Source organism: Xenopus tropicalis, chromosome 5, assembly GCF_000004195.4.
Source record: "Xenopus tropicalis strain Nigerian chromosome 5, UCB_Xtro_10.0, whole genome shotgun sequence".
In the NCBI taxonomy this organism is placed as follows: Eukaryota; Metazoa; Chordata; class Amphibia; order Anura; family Pipidae; genus Xenopus; species Xenopus tropicalis.
Genome location: NC_030681.2, coordinates 62,796,618 through 62,820,902, shown reverse-complemented (window position 1 = coordinate 62,820,902; position 24,285 = coordinate 62,796,618). Strand labels below are relative to the sequence as shown.

Below are 24,285 nucleotides of genomic sequence, written 5' to 3'. Positions count from 1 at the left end.
GGCTAGCAGTGGAGCAATGGAGCAAGAATTCATGTAACCGGAAACAGTCCAATCAGGAATTAAAGGAACAGGATCACTAAGCAAATGTGTTTTAACATAGTCAAAACACAACGTAACACTGCCCCACACCGAAAAAATCAAAACTATTTTTTTTTTGTCTCCAAATTCTAACAGCTTGTTCGCAGCTTCCCTTTTGGTCAAGTTAGAAAATACTCTGATGGCGACAACTACTACAGATAACAAAGAAAAAGACCTCAAAATCAAGAATAACAGTTAACAGAGAAACAACGTATTTGCACGAAAATACAAATTACACGAAGACGCCCGCAGCTTGCCCTCATTGCAAAATAAGCCTCGCTACTCTTTCAAAGCGTATAAGTACAGCGTCGCTCTGCTTATAACGTTTGCATTACGTCACTATCTCGCGTGATGAGATTTGTGACGTCTGGCTTAACTGTCCGGAAGACGTAAAGCTAAATGTCTACGGTGCTGCGGGACTTTTAAACAGTAATCTTGGACTGTGAGCTGTGTAAAGAAAATTAGGACTACTGGGTGGCATGCCACTGGTATCTTATTATTAGATGATCTGATTTACCAACCAACCTGCCGTTTACATAGTTATTTGCCCCTTACTGGCCCAGAACCAGCAAGGTTAAGAAAACCGCAGTACTAACAGTGACAGGTGAGTGTTAGACTCCATATGTCTGTTGATGCTATTTTAAAAGCATGAATAATAATCGGTTAGGGATGCAGCAACTTTGATATTATAGTGTATATACAGTGGTTTCCACTTAACTATAAAATTGCCAAATGAACAATGATGTGAGTATATGTGATGTAACAATTTCCGTGGTTGCTTTGCAAACCTGTAACTGTTGTACAGAGTAAATAGATAATAGGCTTTTATATGAAATTCAGTTGTATGGGTAAACGTTCAATCTAAGAGGTGTATGCTGTTCATATGGATACGTATGTTTTGACTTTGTAACAGTTTTACTGTCAAAGGGCAGGCTATAACAAATCCTGACCACTAACATTGTAATGTAATTAAAATATTGTCTGAAGAAAAAGTCTTCAGCTGTCCAAAAAAAAAAAGCAAAACTTGGTGGCAGCTGTAGCTCATTTTGAGCCTCCTCCTGAAATCTATGAAATGGACATTAGACTATCTTATTTGATTTTAGAATCAAGTACATTTTATCCTTTTTATATAGCATCAACATATTTCACAACATTTTACAGAGATCGTGTGCATCAGCCCCTGCCCCATGGAGCTTGTAATTTAAGGACTCTATAACAGGCAAGGAACATTATTATAAACATGCCTGTATAGTTCCGGAGCATGGGAGTAAAACCAAAGTACTTGGAAGAAGCCCACACAAGCACGGGGAGAACAAACAATACAAACTCAGCAATTAAACCATGACCCCAGCACTGCAAGACAGCTGTGCTTACAATGGCACCACCATGCATTCACAAACATGGGTACAATTTGTTTCCATTACATCAGGGCATACATTCTGCTTTTTAAAAAGTTGTGATATATTTTAACAACAATTATTGCTTTAACCTGTAAGTGCCAAAGTATGCAAAATCAACATTGTCCTATGTCCCCTTCAATTTGCTTATATGTCAGTATATGGAAAGTGTACATTTCTGCAAATGGTCCTGCTTTTCAAGGTACATCCATTCACATAGTACCAAAATTGATAGTGGAGTAGGGGCACCTTTAAAGCTAATCTGATTAATTTGTTGACACCTTAGATCAAACATTAATAGTTTTCTGGCTGTCACTGTTGTGAAGGAATGTATACCTAGCAAATGCTTTCTTATAAAATGGGTTTTTGTTAGGTGATCAGCAGTGATTATCTATGCATAGCCATGTGGAGAGCCTTTCCAGATTGTTATAACCAGGAAGTGCTATCTCTGTGTCCTCAAAATAAAAGGATTTTTTAAAGGAAAAAAAAATAAACAAAAAGTGTGGAAAAAAAGTGATAGTGTAACACAAAAAAACACACACATGTTTGCATCCCTCTCCAAAAAAAGCTCATAGCACCCCCAGTGTGTCAGGTTGCGGAAAACAAGAGTATTTTTTTTTTTTACCTGATGCACTATATTAATGCAAAGCCCAACCAATCAGCAACCATTTTTGAACAGTCTAAAACAAGTTGCAAAATTAAAACAAAGACCTTATTAGTTGCAATTAGTAATGATATTGATGCAGTTTAGCTACTATAATAATAAATTAGCCCTTACATACATGTTACATAGTAACATATTAAAATAGTTTGACAAAAGACATGTCCATCAATTCAGTGTCTTTATGAAACCTGCCTAATTGCTGATCCAGTAAAGCAAAAAAAAAAACCCTTCTGAAGCCTTTGCAATTTGGCTCAGAGGGGGGAAAATTTCCTTCCTTCCTGATGTTGGTAATCTTTGTACTTTAAATATGAACCCACAGGAAGCAAATTCTTATAATTTATGACAGATCTTAGGTGCATTGTAAGTACTGTAAAAAAAAAAAAACTGTTTGTGGCAAATTTATTTGTTTGCAGTGTTTAGCGTCCAGATGGATATGATGTAGGTGCAATATTTTTACCCGTTTCAATACATTTCAATACAACCTAGGATTCTTATTGCACATTTTAACAAATTTATAGATTAAAGGTGGCCATACACTGTAAGATCTGCTTGTCTGGTGAGGTTGCCAAGCGAGCGGAGCATGTTTAATACCAAACCATTTTTAATGACTACATTACTACTATCAATACAAATATGAAAATTTAAAGACTTCACAGCAAGGGCAATTATATAAGATGGAAATGAAGCAGCACATAATTTGAATATGGAGAGTATGAAGAAAAAAGGAGGAGGCTGTAATACTGAGTTTATTTGTTAAATGAACAGTAACACCAAAAAGTGTTGCCCTGCACTGGTGCAACTGGTGTATTTGCTTTAGAAACATTACTATACTTTAGTAATTGAAGCTGCTGTGTAGCCATGGGGGCAGCCATTTAAAAGAGAAAAGGCACAGGTTACATAGCAGATAACGGATAAGTTCTGTACAATACAATTGTGTTTATCTGTTATTTGCTATGTAACCTGTGCATTTTCTCCTTTTTCCAGCTTGAATGGCTGCCCCCATGGCTACACAGCAACTTTTTAAATAAACTATAGAAGTGTTTCTAAAGCAAATGTGCAAATTTTACCAGTGCAGGGCAACAGTGCATTGTATTATGATTACTTAAAAACATTTTTATTTTTTGGTGTTACTGTTCCTTTAAGCACAGTCATACTGCCATGATCTGTGGAGCAAGAACTCTGGGGCTTCTTGGGAGATTACACTCTCTTGAGTGAGCAAAAGATCCTACCCTTGAACGGTCTTCAGCAGTGGTCTATTGGGACCCCTGTTTGATCTGTGTGACACAGAAGAGGTGAATACAATCAGCAGAGCACTCCTTAGAAAAATGCAACATTTATTCAAAAACCCATTTAAGATACCCAGTGTGTGATCTGAGCTACTAGCAGCAAAAGCTTAAGTGCAGAAGTGGAGACCAAGCTAAAATGGCAGCTGCTATCTTAAACAAACGGAGGGAGACCTTTCTGATCAAGCTTACTTAGTTTTTACCTTTCTTTACCCTCTTCCCCCTCCCTTCAGAATCTCCTTGTCTGCCTGGCGTGGTGCACATGCCCAGTTCCAAGCTGTTTTAATGCTTGAGATGAATCTCTTCTCTACACAGCAAACGATTGAACTCTTTAAAGGAGAAGGAAAGGCAGAAATTGATATTAACATATTTGAAAAGGGCATCAGCCCCTGTCTTGAACCGCTACCTTAGAAAGTTAGCCGCTGCTTGTAGATCGGCGCACCAGCCCTCAGAAGATTCGCCTGTGTTCCTTCTTTGGCGCCGACATTTTCAAACTCCACGACGTCACTTCCCCCTTCGCCTGCTCCTACTGCGCATGCGCCGATTCGTGACCCTGTGACGTAACGCTGACTGGCACGCTCGTCTGTCAAGGAACCATATTTGCACTCAGTGAGTTAGAGGAAAGAAGGGTTTGAAGCGTGTATTTTGACATGGCATTTTCTTATTAAATGATATTTTTAATAAATAATTTTCATTATGTTTGATGCTGGTTTTAGTGGGATGGCTGGTGGATGTGGGACTGTGGCTGTGGGATGGTTGGGGATGTGGGACTGTGTCTGTGGGATAGTGGGAGTGTGGGAAGGCTGGTGTTTGTGGGATGGCTGGGGATGTGGGACTGTGGCTGTGGGATAGTGGGACTGTGGCTGTGGGATGGCTGGGGATGTGGGACTGTGGCTGTGGGATGGCTGGGGATGTGGAACTGTGGCTGTGGGATAGTGGGACTGTGGCTGTGGGATGGCTGGGGATGTGGAACTGTGGCTGTGGGAGTGTGGAAAGGCTGGTGGCTGTGGGATGGCTGGGGATGTGGGACTGTGGCTGTGGGATGGCTGGGGATGAGGGACTGTGGCTGTGGGATAGTGGGACTGTGGCTGTGGGATGGCTGGGGATGTGGGACTGTGGCTGTGGGACTGTGACTGTGGGATAGCAGGTATAGTAGGGAGAGATGGTGCCTATAGTAGCAGTGGGGGGATAATAGCCTCTGGGAAGGGACTGGGGCTGTGGGATAGCAGGTATAGTAGGGAGAGATGGTGCCTATAGTAGCAGTGGGGGGATAATAGCCTCTGGGAAGGGACTGGGGCTGTGGGATAGCAGGTATAGTAGGGAGAGATGGTGCCTATAGTAGTAGTGGGGGGATAATAGCCTCTAGGAAGGGGCTGTGGGATAGCAGGTATAGTAGGTAGAGATGGTGCCTATAGTAGCAGTGGGGGGATAATAGCCTCTGGGAAGGGACTGTGGCTGTGGGATAGCAGGTATAGTAGGGAGAGATGGTGCCTATAGTAGCAGTGGGATAATAGCCTCTGGGAAGGGACTGGGGCTGTGGGATAGCAGGTATAGTAGGGAGAGATGGTGCCTATAGTAGCAGTGGGATAATAGCCTCTGGGAAGGGACTGGGGCTGTGGGATAGCAGGTATAGTAGGGAGAGATTGTGCCTATAGTAGCAGTGGGGGGATAATAGCCTCTGGGAAGGGACTGGGGCTGTGGGATAGCAGGTATAGTAGGGAGAGATGGTGCCTATAGTAGCAGTGGGGGGATAATAGCCTCTGGGAAGGGACTGGGGCTGTAGGATAGCAGGTATAGTAGGGAGAGATGGTGCCTATAGTAGCAGTGGGATAATAGCCTCTGGGAAGGGACTGGGGCTGTGGGATAGCAGGTATAGTAGGGAGAGATTGTGCCTATAGTAGCAGTGGGGGGGTAATAGCCTCTGGGAAGGGACTGGGGCTGTGGGATAGCAGGTAGCAGCTTTCTGCTCTATCCAACTCGATTTCAGCACAGCAAATGCAGCCAGAGGCACTGTGCAGGACTAGAAAAAACACAGGAGCATTCCGATTGGACAGTAGAGTGAAGTGGGCGGGGCTAAGGGGTCAAACATTTCTTCAGAGACTGCAGATCTTGAAAGAAAAAAAAACCAAAAAAAAACCAGAGCTCTCTGCTGTGCACTGAGCATGTCTGTGTCCTGGACAATCTGTGTTCAGTGAGACAGGAAGCTGCACAGGCTTAGAGCAGGTACTGCATTTACTGACAAGACTTTTCCATGTCAGAGCCAGATTAAGCAACAGCACGGTGAGTTCAGGAAATATGTTAAGGGCTGTGTTAAGGCTAAGTTATTGAGCTCATGTTGTTTTTAGACTTTCCTTGTCCTTTAACCACGCCCACAGTCAATCCAATGAGCTGATCTCATAGGCAGTTACTATGCTAACTCTGCCTTTGTAAACAAGAGCTCTCTGCTCCCTCTCTTGGAACACGTTCTTCTGACTGCAGGCAGGGAAGTTTAACCTCTTGAATCTGATCTGCAGGTATTTTATAAGTGAGTCTTGCAAGCTTAAACAGTGTTTGCTGAAATACTTAAGCAATGTACACTTCATTCCTGTTTAATTTTATTGTTGATTAATGCCTTAACAGTTTCATTTTAAGGAAAAAGCTGTCTGTACAGCTTTGTTTAAAAAAGCAGAAGCTTGAAAAAAAAATCCTTGAAGAGGTCAGGCGTGCACTCTCAAACCATGACATTTCCTCCTCCATGCTTCAGTTGGTATGAGGTTCTTTTCCTGGAAATGGTGTATTTGGTTTAAACATGTCCTCTGTTCTGGTGTCCAAATAATTGAATTTTAGGTTCATCTGTCCAAAGAACATTAATCCAGAAGTCTTGGTGTCCACATTCTCTCTGGCAAACTTCAGTCTGGCCTTGATGTTTCTCTTAAAGAGCAAAAGTTTCCTCCTTGCAAGTTAAAGTTGTGTAGTCTCTTTGTGATTGTTGAGGCATGCGCTTACAAATCAATGGTAGCAAGAGCCTGCTGTAGGTCCCGTGAAAATTTTTTTAAGGTTTTTGGAGACTTCTTTTAGCATTTTGCGGTCTGCTTTCTTGCTTGGACAGCGAGACCTGTGCATGTTGTTTTGAAAGTCCTTCACTTGTAGACTATTTTCTGGACAGTGGAATGGCTGATTTTTAATTTCTTTTGAGATCTCTTTTGAAATCCCTTGTTTCTGAAGGCCTCAGACAGCTCTTTTGATCTCACCATGGTGTTCACTCTCACCTAAGCAGTCGGGATGTCTGAGGTTTAAATAGGGCAAACCTAATTCAAAATGCTGAGTAATGATGTTCTAATCATGTGCACCTAATGTGATACACCTGTGTGTGATTTGAGCCATTTTAGGCTGATGGCAGACGAGGCATAGGGTGGATATTTTTGGCAAGTGGAAAAGCGCTTGCTGAAAATACCGCCCCACGTCTCCTACATGTGCCTGCACCCGAATGAATGAGATACGCTCGGGTGCAGGCCCATGTAGCCGAAATACGCATAAAAACTCAAGACTTTGCATTCTCTCACGTTTTTATGCGTATTTCGGCTACATGTGCCTGCACCCGAGCGTATCTCGTTCATTCGGGTGCAGGCACATGTAGGAGGCGTAGGGCGGTATTTTCAGCAAGCGCTTTTCCGCTTGCTGAAAATATCCGCCCTACTCCTCGTCTGCCATCAGCCTTAAGTGGGACTAAATGTGAGGGTGTCCTGATTTAATTCTTGTCAGATATTGCATTTTTGTAAAATTTACATTTTAAAGAAGATTTTAATTTGTTTTAATTATTTAGTTATATTACTTGAATCTCACAGTATTGTTAAAATTGAGATTAAATATCCATGTGTCCAAGAGTGTTACAAAAACACACAGGCTTTTTTTTTATAGTGTGTCCTAATTTTTTTGCATGCCTGTATGAATTATTTGATATTGTCTCTGACCTTATGGGAGTCCACAATTTCCTAAACCTTGACTTCATAATGTCCCTTGAGAAAGAGGAGGAAAGGGGTCAGAGGAAAAGACATTCTTGTTCCTTGGAGACATGGAGGAAGTTGGAGATTTTCATACTGTAATGTAAATCCATCTTAACACACACAAGATTAACAGCTTCTTTGATCTTGAAGGGACCAATAGAACAAGGACCCAATTTAGGTGATGGTACCTATAATTGGATATTTTTTTGTAGACAGCCAGACAGAATTCCCAGTCTTAGAGACTTGGAGGTCTGTAACATTTATTGGTCGTCATTCTTATGATTAGAGGCTTTAAGCAGAGCTTGGTGGATGTAAATCCAGATGGTCTTGAAATCACAGAAAGCATAACAGCAGGCACATCTGCTTTGGCAAATAAAGACAGTAGAGCCAGAATATTAAGACCGTACATGCAGAAGAATGGAGAGCCCAAGGCTTTGTGACACAGGTTTTTATGGGCAATCCAAAGGAGGAGCTTGGACCAGTTATCATGATTTTTAGAGGTAAAATATTGAAGAAACATTTACAGGACTTGATTAGTCCTTTCAGCTTGATTGTTACTCTGAGTGTGATAAGCTGAAGAAAAACTCAGACCAATGTTCAAAAGCTTACAGAAGGCACATCAGGACCATAATACAAACTGGACTCTATGATCTGACACAGAGTAAAAGGGAAACCCATGTAAGTGGACAATTCAAAAAATGTTGTCCAAAAGTGCAGCAGATGGGAGCTTTCTCCGAGGAATAAAATGGCCATCTTAGAGAAATGATCTACTAGGATGGTAGTAAAATTGGCAGATTTGGGTAAGTCTAGAGTGAAACCCATGGCCCAAGGCTGAAATGGAACTGACCGCTGCTGAGGTAACCCACAAGGGAGGGAACAAGGCTTCTTCTGCACACAAGTAGTACAGGAAGAATTACCCCCAGACAAAACTTGAAAGAAGAAGGCACAAAGGTGTAAAGGTTCTTAAATCACTGAGACAAAATAGCACCTACCCTCATTTCAGATGCATCTACTTTGAGGGTTAAAGGTCAGGAATTATCAGGGTGGATAAACACAGGAGCAGAGTTTAATAAGGGCTCTGGCAAACGAGGAGATTTGTCGCCTGCGTTTTTTCCCTCCGGCGCTTTGGCGACAAGTCGCCACGGCAATACACACAAATAGATTTCATGTGAGTTGTGCTCCAGGCGATCTGCTACCCATGGTACCACTCAACAGTTACCCCTCCCACATGTTTACTCAAGTCGCTCAGAAAAGGGTCTGTGCGCAATTTGAAACAGCAGGCGACTTGAAGTAGCCTTGTATGTTTTGACGCAGGTGATTTCCATTGGTTTAGCATTGGCGTCTTGTCGCCAAATCGCTATTTTAAAAATCGCCGGTGACAAATCTCCTCGTGTGCCAGAGCACTTAAAGTTTTAGAGTCTCAAAGGCTTTTCTCTTACAGGTGTCTGTGGGACACAGGGACCATGGGGTATAGTAGGTACCAGCAGGAGGCAGGACACTAGAATAGGAAGAAGAGGAAGAAGCCCCTCCTCCCTGCTACTATACCCCCCGTCACTTCCTGAGTGAACCAGTTTTTTCTAGTGTCCTCAGGAGACAGGATCTCTTTATCAAGCTCCATTGATTTTCTTCGCCCAGCTTTATTCTGGCACCAGGGGTTGACCTACAGGGGCCTCACCAAGGGCTTCCTACACAGGCTTCCCCCTACGTGGGACTATGCACACTGGGGCCAGTAAGCCTCCTTTTGGAGCGGGCCATTCAGGGATCTCTGCCTCTAACTGGTGAGCGCAGATGCTGTCCAGTGTTGCGTGTGCCAGATCCCAGGACAGTGCCAGAACCCAGGACATCCAGGTCAGCAAATGCATAGCCTGCTCAATCTGTCCAGCCTAATCTGCCCAGCCTGTCTCGAATGCCAGCCTGCCTCACCTCCGGCTTTCTCCGCTCCCCATTCGCCTCCCATGCGCTATCTGTGTTCCCCAGGCCTCTCTCACTCTCCTTCGCGCCGTGACATCACACGGGAACCCTGACCGCGCGCTTCTCCTTCACGCCATTTGCGACCACTCGCCACCCTGAACGGTGCTGCATGTCGCAGCTCCGCCCCATTCAGAGCCGCGGTCCACCCCCGGGCACTCCTGTGTAACGCGGCCGCTCACACGGAGAGAGAACCTCTGGCCCCCATAACTGGCGCGGGGGGGGGGGTCGGGGCGGGGTGCAGCGTGGCAGGCAGGGAGAGATTAGGCTCTGACTCACGACTGGTTAGGCAGGCACGAGTATTATTCAGTTGCTTCTCTAGAAAAATAGCAGGCTCCTGACACTTTCCCATCAATGCATGCTACTTGCAATGGCACATTGGCGCTGTATATTGGCTAGCACTGTACTGGGCACCATTCCTGGCATTATACTCTCTCTGCTTACACAGCCTCAGTAGCCCTCAAATGGTACTTGGCAATGCAATTACTCAGTCTTGCCATGCTTTACACTGTACTGGCACTGTACTTGGCACTGTAACTACACAGCCTTGCCATGCTCGTCACTGTACTGGCATTGTACTTGGCACTGCATCTACACAGCCTTGCCTTGCTTATCACGGTACATGACACTGTACTTGCCACTGTGATACACAGCCTTGCCATGCTTTGCACTGTACTTGGCACTGTATCTACACAGCCTTGCCCTGCTTATCACTGTACATGACACTGTACTTGCCACTGTGATACACAGCCTTGCCTCGCTTCGCACTGTACATGGCACTGTACTTGCCACTGTGATACACACCCTTGCCATGCTTTGCACTGTACTGGCACTGTACTTGGCACTGTATCTACACAGCATTGCCCTGCTTATCACTGTACATGACACTGTACTTGCCACTGTGATACACAGCCTTGCCATGCTTCGCACTGTACTGGCACTGTACTTGGCACTGTCTACACAGCCTTGCCTTGTTATCACTGTACAAGACACTGTACTTGCCACTGTAATACTCAGCCTTGCCATGCTTCGCACTGTACTGGCACAACCTTGCCATGTTTGACACTGTACATGACACTGTGATACACAGCCTTGTCATGCCGCGCACTGTACCTGGCACTGTACTCTCACAGCTGCCATGCTCGGCACTCTAGTTGGCACTGTTCTTGGCACTGTAATACTCTGCATTGGCACTGTACTTACACAGCCCTGCCATGCTTGATACCGTACTAGCACTGTACTTACAGCCTTGCCATGCTTGACACCTCCCTCGGCACTTTACCTGGCACTGTAATTACTCAGGCTGGCCATGCTTGACTCCGTTACATAGTTACATAGTTACATAGGGTTGAAAAAAGACCTGTGTCCATCAAGTTCAACCCATCCAAGTAAACCCAGCACACCTAACCCACACCTACCAATCTATACACTCACATACATAAACTATAAATACAACCACTAGTACTAACTGTAGATATTAGTATCACAATAGCCTTGGATATTCTGATTGATCAAGAACTCATCCAGGCCCCATCAAGAACTCATCCAGGCCGTTCTTGGCACTGCTCTCACACAGCCTGGACATACTTGACTCTGTACTTGGCCCTATACTGGCTCCGTACCTTAACAGCCCTGGCATACTGGCAGGGTACCTGGCACTGTACTCGACACTCTCCGGCCACAGTACCCAACACAGTACCTAACACGGTACTTCACTGCCTTGGCTCTGTCCTGGCACTGCACCTAGCACCGCGCTGCCACTCCACTTGGCACTGGGCTGACATTACGCAGGCACCAAGCCGAAACTAACCACAGCAACTCCTTGCACCGACACCATGCTAGGTACTGTACTGCCACCTTACTAGGCATTGTACTGACACTTACTAGGCTCCATACTACCTATTCATTGGCATGGTATTCTAAGCTCTAAGCCTCATCCCACCTTGTGCCCACAATTTCAAGGGAACTTCTATCTTCTCTCATGCCAGGTGTGGCTACGCCTTCCACCAGATCCCTGTTCGCTACCTCTTCAACTCCTGGTCGAGACCTCTTCCTAGGTCAGGGACTGCCCTAGCCATCCACTTCTAATACTTCCAAGGGCGGCCCCTGATCCGGTAGCGGCGCAAGATGCTCAAGCGTAGGCCGTCACCTCCGGTACGGATACCCCTGTATGGGCTGTCCAGGCCCTACTGGCATATCAAGGTTGGCCGCCCACCTGGATGAGATATTGGACAGGCTGAGACGATCAGGCCCTGTGTCGGGCTGTATTCTCAGCGTCAAGGGTCTCACCTCCAGGAGGAGCTTAGCAACACTAGTCCCTACACGCTCCGGCCTCCAAAGGGATCGGTCATCTCCTTATGGTCACGGAATCTTGCAAGGATTCCTTCCACTATCTCTTCAGGCTTTTGAAGAAGATACCTTCGGCATGCCACGAACAACTAGAATACCTCATACAGTCCGAGCGGGACCACCAGATAATGGCTTCAGGACAATTGACGTTCCAACTTCATTATCCCCTCCCTCAGCTCGATTGGGAAAAATGTTCAGGTACTCCCAGCTCCTGACTCCTCGTCCGCCTAGGATTCCATGAACATGAGAACAGAGGGATTCCTTAGACCCAACACCGGGTTCCCAATATTATCCCGCAAGCATTCCTTGAACCAGCACAAGTGCTTAGCCACACTCGGTTATCTCGGTAACAGCCTGCCATTACGTGGCTCCATCTATGGTTAGCCAACCTTCCTCTGGGAAGTCGCTTACCTCCATGTCTTACCAGGGCAGATTCCTTCCCCAACCAAAGACCAGGCCTCCCCCTCGTCGGGGGCATTCCTTCGCCCCAAGGGCTCTTAGGCTCCTTCCCAGGAATCATTGCTCAGAGCCTTCCTCCGCTAGGCTCCGGTTCCAACTGCTCCAAGTTCACCCGGCAGGTAAACTACTAACCAAACCCACCGACAAGCATGACCATCCTCCTCAGGATATGAAAGTCACGCTCCTACAGGAGTCTCCATTCTTCCAGGACGTGTATGACAGCATCCTCGCAACACTGTCTTGAACCCTTGTCCAGTTGGCCAACTAGGTCCTTCATGTCCTGAACATCTTGGGATCACCATAAGCGACAGCACTACTTGCCATCATTCAAGACTCATTGGACCGAGGTGTGATAGCACAGTACCTCCAGGCCCAGGGTCCTGTGGTCCATACCTGTTCCGGATCCAGAGCAAATGGACTCCTCATCCAGTGCTAGATCCCAAACATCTCAGCTCCTTCCCCGCTTCTTCATGGCATTCATTGGAAGTACTACGCCTACGGTCAGGAAGCCTGCAGATTACTGACCTCCCCTTCGGACTCGATCAACACCCTGCATGAATCTCTCACATGCTGTCTGTTCGCACCTCATCCATGCGATCACTGGGTTCAGATGCACTCCTATCCCACAGTTCCATTCACTCAGTCACACCTACGTGACCTGCAGTGGAACGTCCTAGGTCTGCGGAATTGCTAAGGTCTGTCCCAAGGATCACCATCCTCCACAAGACGTGAGTTCCTCCGTGCGGTGCCCTGACTCATCTCATCATCAGAGGTTGGGTCCTTCTGGAACCACACTGGCAGCTCCTGTCCACGGACGCCAGCCTAAATGGTTGGGGCGTAGCCCTGTGCCAGCCTTGGCTCAAGGGACCTAGTCAGCCTTGGAAACACATCACCCAATTCACATTCGGTAGATCTGTACACCCCGCCTGGCTCCCTTCTCCTAGGCGATTAGGCCACTTCGGCTTGTCAGACAACGTCTCACGATAACCGGCCGCAACCATCAGGCGGAACGCAAGTCGACAAGTCGACAGAAAGTCCTCTGAACTCTCAGTCAGTCATTATCACAGGCCCAGATCCATACAGCCGATTACCTATGTCAGCAGCAACTGGATCCAGGAGACGGTCCTCAAGTTCCAAAGCGTCAGGACGTGGCGGACCGATGGGGTCCCCCAGAAGTGGACTGCACGGCCCCTCGGCTGAAACGCAAGTTCCTTACCAGGTATCGTCACCCTAGTCCTACTGGCAGTCGCCTGAACGGCGACCGGGACTCCAAACGGCGGACGGCTCCCTCCTTCCTCTTCTGCCAGATTCACCAGGAAATGTAGGCGGAGACACACACAGTCATCCCAGTGGCCCCCTCCTGGCCTGAAGGGCCTGGTCCACAGAAGGCGACTCTCGGCAAATCAGGTCCTGGTGCCTTCCTCAGGAACCCCTATTCCCATCCAGGGTACGCCCTGATCTAGCCTCCCTAATTCGACGGCCGGTTGTTATGCTCCTTGCGCCCAGGTTCTGGGAAATCCACCAGACGTCACTCGTACCAAGATGGTGGCCCGGAAACCGGTGCCCTAGAAACCTACCACCGTGTTTGGAAATCCCCATGGACCAGTGCAACTCTTCTGGCCAGTCGTCCGGGTTTTCTCTAACTCTCACGGCTCTGTCCTTCTTACTGTCTGATCTTGGGTTTTCTCGGGGATCCCTTAAACCCCAAATCTCCTCTGTTGCCCTCTTCTAGGATGACTGACTTCTGCCTGACATAGCCACCCCTCTACAGGGGGTCCATCCCCCCCTTGGACATGCCACGCGGACCGAGCGCCCCCAAGAATTCTTCCCCACCCAAGGTGGTCCCTCCTTCACACCAACCAAGACATCTCCACCCCTTGTCCCCAACTATCTTCTTTCAAGGAAGTGACCCCACACTCCCTTGATTGGTCCGGGCTCGGAATCCCTAACCACTCCAGACATAGCACATATGTCTATCGGTCTCCCTCGCACGCACCGCCTGGGCCCCAGAAGGGTTCTCAGGCCATTAAAGACCACATTACCTTGCCTGATTAAGGAAGTCACCCGCAAAGCAGCCATTTCGAGAGGAAAGTCACGTCTCTCAGCATAAGGCTCATTCCACCAGGAGTTTTTGGCACCCCCTGGATCTCCAGGAACAAAGCCTAAGACGATCAAGTCTGCACGACTGCTAAGTTGTCCTCTATCCATTCCAGGCAGCATATCCCTCTCATTCGGGAGAAAGACACGGCACACCTCAGTTGCCTAAAACCGCTTCTCCCACCCTTCTCTAAACGGGACACCTTTGGTATGTCCCCATGGTCCCTGTGTCCCACAGACACCTGTAAGAGAAAAGGAGATTTTGTGATACTCACCGTTAAATCCTTTTCTCTTAGGACGTCTGTGGGACACAGGGCTTCCCCCCCCGGAAGCGGCTCCTTTTTGAAGAGCTTCTGCCTATTCTATATAGCTCTGTTCTACTGTCTCTTATTTCTTTGACAAAACTGGTTCACTCAGGAAGTGACGGGGGGTATAGTAGCAGGGAGGAGGGGCTTCTTCCTCTTCTTCCTCTTCTTCCTATTCTAGTGTCCTGCCTCCTGCTGGTACCTACTATACCCCATGGTCCCTGTGTCCCACAGACGTCCTAAGAGAAAAGGATTTAACGGTGAGTATCACAAAATCTCCTTTTTGTGCTTTAGGTGACAAGGAAGCTTTAGATTTTTTCTGAGAGAGAGCTGTAATTGGGGAAACAATCTGTGCAGTCCCTTAAAAAAAGTTGGCAAACCCCAAAAATGCTGAATAGCTTTCAGATCCACAGATGTGGTCCAGTACTGCAGATACTGGCAGGACCATCTCAAAGCAGGAAGAGTTGTTAATGTAACCCAAAAATGGAATCTCGTGTTTGTGACATTCACATTTTCCCAACTTGGCATAAAGGTTATTTTCTCTCAGAAACTGTAGAATTATTTTAACTTTAGTGACATGTTTAGACAAAAAGGAAGAAAACACTAGGATATCCTTTAAGTAGACCATGAAACAAGATTCAAGTAGGTCACCAGATGTCATTTATGTCCTGGAATGCAGCCTTCTAATCTCATTTCCTTGGCAGATATAAAGAAGTTGTGTGCCTCTGCAGATCTAGCTTGTAGAAGTTTTTGGCTTTTTTTGGTTTCGAAGAATCTGAATAAGAGGAAGATGATAGTGTTTTTAATAGTAATTTTATACACACTTTTATAATATATGCAGGGCCTATGGCATATACTGTAAACTATGATAAAACTCAAATGTGACTTTGATAAAAAAAAACTTGGCAAAATTCTCTTAAATGTATTCCTTCATAGCCTGAGTCTAACCTACCCTCTCCCAACCCAACTAGACCAGGCACAAGTATATAAATAAGCTTTGTAAAGGAAAATGTCTCAGGCAGGGTGAGCTGACGGCAGAGCAACCTGCTAAATCTGTGGTTTACTGGAATGAACCTAACCCATGGGTAAACGTGCAAGTTCCATGGGCTTCTGGGCAACCCACATGCTATGATTAGTTGCCAGTACTTGCTTCCTATTACTGGATAATGTACTTCGGGTGTACGGAACCACTGACTTTTTACTTTATATAATGTGCTTGGCATATCACTAGGCATTACGGTGCTTGGGGAGTAACCACTGCCTGTTACTGTATATAGTGTACATGAGGCACAAGTGCGATTAAACTGTATAAGGGAAAGCTCCCAGTGCTCTCATTTAATAATATAGTGGTTGTGTAAAACTCGGGCATTAAAACATATATACTGTATCACATAGTAACATAAAAATTCCTTCCTGACTCCAAGATGGCAGTTGGACCAGTCCCTGGATCAACTTGTACTAAGCGCTATCTCCCATAACCCTGTATTCCCTCACTTGCTGAGAATCCTTCCAGCCCCTTCTTAAATCTATATAATGTATCAGCCAGCATGACTGATTCGGGGAGGGAATTCCACAACTTCACAGCTCTCACAGTAAAAAATCCTTTCTGAATATTTAAATGGAACGTCCCTTCTTCTAAATGGAGTGGGTGCCCTCGTGTCTGTTGGAAGGACCTACTGGTAAATAAAACATTAGAAAGGTTATTATATGATCCCCTTATATATTTATACATAGTTATTATGTCACCTCTTAAGCGCCTCTTCTCCAGTGTAAACAGACCCAACTTGGCCAGTCTTTCTTCATAACTGAGACTTTCCATACCCTTTACCAGCTTAGTTGCCCTTCTGGACCCTCTCTAACTCAATAATGTCCTGTTTGAGCACTGGAGACCAAAACGGAACAGCATATTCTAGATGGGGCCTTATCAGCGCTCTGTAAAGGGGAAGAATAACACCCTCCTCCAGTGAATCTATACCCAGTACAGAACCCTGAGTGACCCCACTGAGAACCTTATTTCAAGTAGAGAATGTACCATTAACAACCACCCTCTGTACCCGATCCTGTAGCCAGTTTTCTATCCATGTGCAAACGACTTCACTAAGACCAATAGACCTTAGTTTAGAAAGCAGTTGTTTGTGGGGAACGGTATCAAATGCTTTGGCAAAATCCAAATCAATTATATCTACTGCATCCCCACTGTCCAGCTTCTTACTTACCTCATCATAAAAAGCAATTAAATTGGTCTGACATGACCTGTCCTTCATAAAGCCATGCTGATTACTGCTCATAATGCCATTCTCCAGTACATAATTTTGTATGTGATCCCTTAACAAGCCTTCAAATAACTTGCCCACCACGGATGTCAAACTTATAGGCCTAAAATTGCCAGGCTGAGATCTTACTCCCTTTTTAAATATAGGAATGACATTCGCCTTCTTCCAATCTCTAGGTACCATACCTGATGAAAGCGAGTCTGAGAATATCAGAAACAAGGGCCACTGTAATTCTGCCCCTAGCTCTCTCAGTACCCGAGAGTGTATTCCACCTTTTTACCAGTCAGACTCCTTGCATTGGTAAACATACATTTAATACTGGTACCGGTGTGAGAATGACGTGTAAACAACTTATGGGCCTCCCTGCCATTATCAGTATCCCGAAGCAAGTCTCCTCCCCCCATTTTCCCTTACTATGCCCACTACCTCATCTATCCTGTCTACCACAGAATTACCCGCTGCACCCTCCCCCCCCCCCCACTCCTAGTTAAAATCTCCTCCAACCCTCTAGCCATCTTCTCCCCCAAAGCAGCTGCCCCATCATCATTGAGGTGCAGCCTATCCCTGGCAAAGAGCCTGTTGCCGATTGAGAAATCAGCTCAGTTCTCCAGAAACCCAAAGCCCTCCTCCCTGCACCAATCTCTCAGCCACGGATTAATCTCCCTAAGCTCCCGCTTCCTTCTTAACGTTGCCCGTGGCACAGGTAATATCTCTGAGAAAATGACCTTGGAAGTCCTCACCCTCAACTTCTCGCCTAGCTTTTTAAAATCGTTCTTGAGGACTACCCCTTTCCTCTAACTTTGTCATTGGTACCTATGTGTACCAAGACCGCCGGGTCTTGCCTCAGCCCCTCCCAACAATTTGTCCACTTGTTCCACCACATGCCGAACCCTAGCACCAGGCAAGCAACACACAGTTCGGCATGTAGGGTCTTTGCAACTAATTACGATATCCACCTTTCTAATAATTGAATCCCCTACAACTATAGCCTGCCTTCCCTTCCTAGCACTACTCCCCCCACCTGTATTAGAGGTGCCGGCTCCCAGTGTACTCGGAGAGTCAGCCTGCTCCATACATGCTGGTTTGTACAAGCTGTGAACCAGCCCCCCTACCCTTCTGGCCCCTACTGCCCCTCTTAACTGTCACAAATTTGTCTCCCTCAATAACCTCCACTGTCCCTTCTCCACCCCCCACTACACCGGCCCCTGTCAGTGGTTGCTCAGTGATCCTTCTATTCTCCCCCATGTTTGCAGCTGCCTTCAGTGCTGCCAGTTCCCCCCTTTAGACATCAATTGCCTTTTCCAGCAATTTTAAAATTGATATTTTTTCTGACTTCAGTTCTAAGGTATTTTCATGAGATTACTACTCACCCATCGTTGGTGGGCAACAAATCTTCTATCTGCACATCCCTTAAAGCAGACCTGTCACCCTAAGAAATAAGTCCAAATTATTTTCTATATTGTTAGTTGAGCAAAATAAACTTTACTTACTCTATATAAATAATATAAATCTTGTTTCCTTCCATCTCGGAATTACTCAATCAAAGCAAGCAGGCAGCTACCATTTTGTGGGCACTGTTATTAAGACAAGCTTTGTATCATGCCAAAATCTTATTTATGTGCCACAATGGGGGACCAGATGCCCATGCCCATGCACTGGCTACACAATTAGATGAGGAGGAGGGAGGGGAGAAGTGAGATGTGCAGTGACATCTAGGAAGTGCTGAATGGAAAGCTAAAGTTATTGTCTGCCCCGCCTCTATGCCTAAGGCATAGAGGCGGGGCAAGCAATATATGAGTGACAGCTGTGATTTTTAAATGCCTTTATAATGGGTTTGGATGTGTTAATATAAAAATGAATTTGGGTTTCATGTTTAATTTGAACAGGACTTTTATTATACAGATTTTCATGTCTGGGTGACAGGTCCACTTTAAGGATGTACTTCAAGAGTATTTGAAAGTTTTTGGGTGCCATACGTATAGCAGTGTATGCCAAGTTCCTATAAGAAAATACATCTCTTTGCACCCTGTTAATCAAATGTAAATTATTTGTTTCACCCTTTTTCAGGTAGTTTATCAGGTGAAGGAGTTTGATCTGAACACTCTCCGCTTCTCCACCAGGAAAATTGGGTCAGTGTGACATTATATTGGTTGCATTTTTATTAACATCTTTTCTATTTTTCTTTACACTTAATTATTTTTATAGCTTGTATAATTTGTAATGAAAGTAACCCATGTTATTCTATTTGGTAAGAACAAGGATCATGCATACTGTATAATTAAGGATTATTTACAAGACTGATGCTTTTTTTGTGACTAATACGAGTAAAACTTGCCAAACGTGTGAAGGTTTGACTAAACCAATAAAGTAGGTATTTTGAGAAAATAATGCAAGGCATAAATATTGGTATTTTGAGTTCCTTCAATACAAGGCAAGCAGTACAGTAAAAAAGTTGTCACAGGTTATTGTGTAATGCCTTAAAAGTGTGGTATTAACCCTTTCACTGCCAGCTGTTTTGTCTTCTGGTACTTTTATTGTTGGATAGTTTTTTAAAATTTTGTGCACTTCTTGAGGGGAACTATGAAACTATATATCTTTTTTTCAGAACAACCTAACCTTTCAAAATGTGCTCTTTGTTTAATTTCACTACTGTAACAAGATATAAGCTTCTAAATGTCTCAAAATTTTTTTTTTAAAAAAACCTATTTTTCCTTAATATAAACATATACGGGAAATACCGTATATACTTGAGTATCAGCCAATCCGAATATAACCAAGGTACCTAAATTTACCTAAGAAAACTGGAAAAACGTATTGACTCGAGTATAAGCCTAGGGTGGGAAATGCAGCAGCTACTGCTAAGTTTTAGTAATCAAATTATTTAATAAATGGACACTCAGCATGACCCTTTGTGAATTCTACATAAATATATAATGTTGGCAGCTGCAGATTAAGAGCAATCCAATCCAGTGGGATTTTTTCTTAATGCCTTTGTATACACATCAATGGTGTATGAACACTGAATGAATTAAGCTGTGTCTGTTCAGAATTTACAGTAGTAAAAATAATGGCATCCATTTCGTTTAACACACCTGCACACTAGCTTTTTCCCGAGAGTGGTAAGGGCAGAGTGGTAAGGGCAGAGTGGTAAGGGCAGAGTGGTAAGGGCAGAGTGGTAAGGGCAGAGTGGTAAGGGCAGAGTGGTAAGGGCAGAGTGGTAAGGGCAGAGCCAGATTATTTGTCCTACCGGCCCATCTTGTGTTTTTCTGTTATCAGGACATACTCTCTGGAATGCTTCTGAGAAAATTAAGGAATAATAAGGAAGACATGTCGCACCACGTGCACTCCTTCCCTCTCCCCCCACCCCAACGCGCGTGCGGTCTTGCGCGCCGGATGCACCGGTAGGACAACTAATACGGCACTGCCCTTACTGCTTGACTCGAGTATAAGCGGAGGATTCCTTTTTTAGCACATTTTAAGTGCTGGAAAACTCGGCTTATACTCGAGTATATACGGTATCAGTTTCTTAATTGCACAGAAATTTCTCAACTTGCCTCATACAAAATGGGTAAATATGACCTACTCCAAACAACCAAACCGCAAAGCTTTTCTGAAGTTAGCAGATTTGATAACATTTCTGAAAATCGCCTCAAACCTTCTACTTTACACCATATTCTCTCTCCCCCCAGAGAGATAGATGGGCAATAGGGAAATGGATTTACATAAGGATATGGGGAATAATAATTGTAGAAATAGGGATGTGACAGGGAGATCATTATGGACAGGGACAGTGGCAGACAAAAATAGAGTGGGATAGGTATAGGCTCAGGGGAAGCAGGGGCTAGAGAAGTTCTCAATGATCCATACTATCTTCTTACACTCAAAATGGGATCATTTATATGAAGACCATTCTTGTTGCACTACACCCGTTACGCTATTAAACTAAATACATGACATACATAGACATTGTGATGTGGTCAGCGTTAAACCACACAACCCACTGACCCGCTCAAAGTGGTAACTGACCTAAATAAGTATATTTTCCAGTGGTTCTTAGACTGTAGTGTGAGGCTCCTTCTTCAACATGCAAAACTTATGAATGTGAAATGATTTAAATTAAACTCTGTATTCTTACAAATGTTTCTGTAAGCATGGTTAAACAGACCCTTTCAACCTTTGGGTAAGAGGTGGTATTACCTGTAGAAAATTCCTGGTAGAGAAAGTGCCATTATCGCTCCAAACTGCCACAGAATTCATCCAAAATTCAATGCTTTACTGTGTTTTTCCACTTGAAGAAATAACAACTTGTCTGACAGAAATCCTTTTGTCCATTTATTTGTTGACCAGTGTAATAAAGGGGGTGAACCTTTATTAATATTAATAATTTGTATTAATTGACATTAATAACAAATATTAATACATATGCAGGATCAATGGTTAAACCTTCTGATAAACTGTTAGTGAGCAATAACCTACACACACAAAGTAAGAATAGAATCAAATGGATTTACTTATCTTTGTATGATTATAGTTACAAGCATAGCCAGTTCTGCATCAATTCAGCACAATCAGGGAGCCCCACAACATTTGGTGCAAGACCTTCAGGTTCCCAATAACCAAGCGATGATCCAAATGTCCCGGCACTCGTTCAGGAGTCCTAGGCGAAGCTACTGACCCATGGTGGAGGCTCCCTTTTATACTAGAGTTTTTAGCAAGCCCCCAACACCAAGTGCAATATTGTGTACAAACTTTTGTCATGAACAAAACCTATTAACTAGACTTTGTAGAAGGCCTTATTTGTTGCTCAAGTAAGTTGTACATAGAGTGTATTGTCTATATGCTGTCTGTTTGTTTATTCCAAGGATATTTGCTGGGTAACAATACCTGTGTTTACTGTTTACCCAGCAATATGCATAGAACAAAGACATTGTACCTTGAACACTGGACAATAGCTGTCCCAAAATCTGCTGCTTGACTCAAACCTAAGATTTGATTCATATGTCAAAGCAGATGTATATATTGTAAATCATTATAAAATCAATAGAAAATCCACCATTCTACAACCAGGCATATATATGTGCCCATGAAAAATTATGGCAGGAGCGCATGTGAAGAATAAAAACAGAAACAAATAATAGTGTAATATAGCTGTGACAATTGAACGGTCAAATAAGGAAACCAGGTCCCCAAGTGAGTACGTGAAAGGCTGGTTTACTTTGTGTATCACCACGTGTTGTAATACTTTATGCTCACCAGATGGCAATATTGAGTAGGTAAAAGAGAAATCCAAGGATCAGCTTGCAGCCGTTTCCTCCGTATGGGCACAAAATAGGAAAGAAAGCGGCAGATAGTGCAGATCATTTATTTAAGAAGTAACCATATAAAAATCTACTTACAAAGTATAACTTATAAAGAATACTGTAGGTAACTCAATCTAGCGCTGGTAAAGCGATATGTACAATGAAAACAACACGCGTTGCCATAGCAACGCGTCTCTCATTAGAGTAAGAGGCCATAATGTTTTATGGCATTGTGTCAGATGAAAGAATTTATATTACCACTCTTACAGCCCCACTATGTATTAGGCGCTTTTATATCTACTTACTGGAGGTTCCCCTATGTCCACCGTTATGCCTATTCTAATAGAGACGCGTTGCTATCGCAACGCACAGCAATTTTTATTTCTCTACTAGCGCTTGTGCGCCCGATCTGATTATTGCTTGCAGTACCTTCTTTGACACAGTTACCCTCTATGTCCCTTGTTAATAGGCCTTTTAGTATTAGTTTAGTGACGCGTTGCTATGGCAATTACTAAGTGATTGACAGCGTTATGAGACTTCCCATTCGTGGGTAGCGCTATTGCGCTTATGCTTAGTAAGGGCAGTTTAACATATTACATCATCAATGCCAGTCGTACGGATTACGTAGGGGGGTGGGCACTTACCCCACGTTGTAGGATTGGATAAAAGGGGTCCTGTTGGGGCCACACTGTAACACTCTTGAGAAAGCGTACCGCTAGTACGCGAAACGCGTCGAGTTTTCTGAGAGCCTGTATTTCATCTATACTTTGTAAGTAGATTTTTATATGGTTACTTCTTAAATAAATGATCTGCACTATCTGCCGCTTTCTTTCCTATTTTGTGCCCATACGGAGGAAACGGCTGCAAGCTGATTCTTGGATTTCTCTTTTACCTACTCAATATTGCCATCTGGTGAGCATAAAGTATTACAACACGTGGTGATACATAACCAGCCTTTCACGTACTCACTTGGGGACCTGGTTTCCTTATTTGACCGTTCAATTGTCACAGCTATATTACACTATTATTTGTTTCTGTTTTTATTCTTCACATGCGCTCCTGCCATAATTTTCCACGAACATTTGAGACCCAGTCAAAGGGGTTACTTGAGGAGGAGCAGCAAGACCACTTTTTTATCACCTTTATTTATTGAACATTACCAACTACAGAGCGCTGAGGACACGGTATTGTATATACCACACCAGACATATATATGTGCCCATGTTTTCTGTGTGAGTGTCCTTGTGCCTCATACAAGTTACAAGGATTGACCATGCAATGGCAAAGTTGACTTAGATATATTCCAATGTTTTTAAATATAGGAAGTATTATGAATATGTTTTTAGAGATCTGTAATATTCAGGGTGCAATTACATAACACTAAATTATTACATTACATTACATTAACATTTATTTATAAAGCGCCAACATATTCCGCAGCGCTGTACAATAAGTGGGTTACATACATTGGACATAAGTGGGTTACATACATTGGACAATTATACGTTTTAATAACCACCATACCTCTACAGCCTGAAATGTGTATCAAATCTAATCACATATTCAGTCAGTATATATTAAAGGACATGTAAACACCATGCACAAAAATTTAATCAGTGAACAGCCTCTATGAAACTTTTCAATACCTGCCACTCTGGTTTCCAGAGGTTAATAGTAAGGCTGCAGCATCCCCGTAATCACTTAGATTTTCTTCTCCTCCTATAACACACTCGCCCCCCTCCCTTGGGAATTTGCTTTGACTTCTGGCTTGTGGGCATGCTCAGTTGTTCTAAGCTCAGATTACTAAACAGCCCTCCAGTCTAGCAGCCAGTGAAGAGATGGCATTGCTGGTTCCCATAGAAACTCAGCTCTAGCTGTCTGCTTCAATTTTTTTCTCCAAACTTTTTCTCTCCTGAGCTCAGCTCAAACAAAGCAGAACTTTTATCAAAGGCAGTTCTGTCTGTGTGAGCCTGTATTCTTGATGAAATATATGCTCTCATAGGTATGTGTGCTCCTATACCACCGCTTTCGCACTGAGGTAGTGTTTATGTTTTGTCTGCTTACTGTTGGTTTCATTTGGCATAAAGCTCCTTTCCTTTCCACATCCCTGCAGGGCTAACTGATAGTAA

At 44.2% G+C, this 24,285-nt stretch overlaps 1 protein-coding gene across 1 annotated transcript in view; it reads left to right on the top strand.

Moving 5' to 3' along the window:
* Window positions 1-433: 433 nt before the first annotated feature.
* reps1 (RALBP1 associated Eps domain containing 1) overlaps window positions 434-24,285 on the top strand; it is a 253,687-nt gene continuing 229,835 nt past the window's right edge. Inside the window, 2 exon segments of the mRNA NM_001045730.1 lie at window positions 434-682; window positions 18,924-18,985. The gene's annotated coding sequence lies outside the window, so the exon portion shown is untranslated.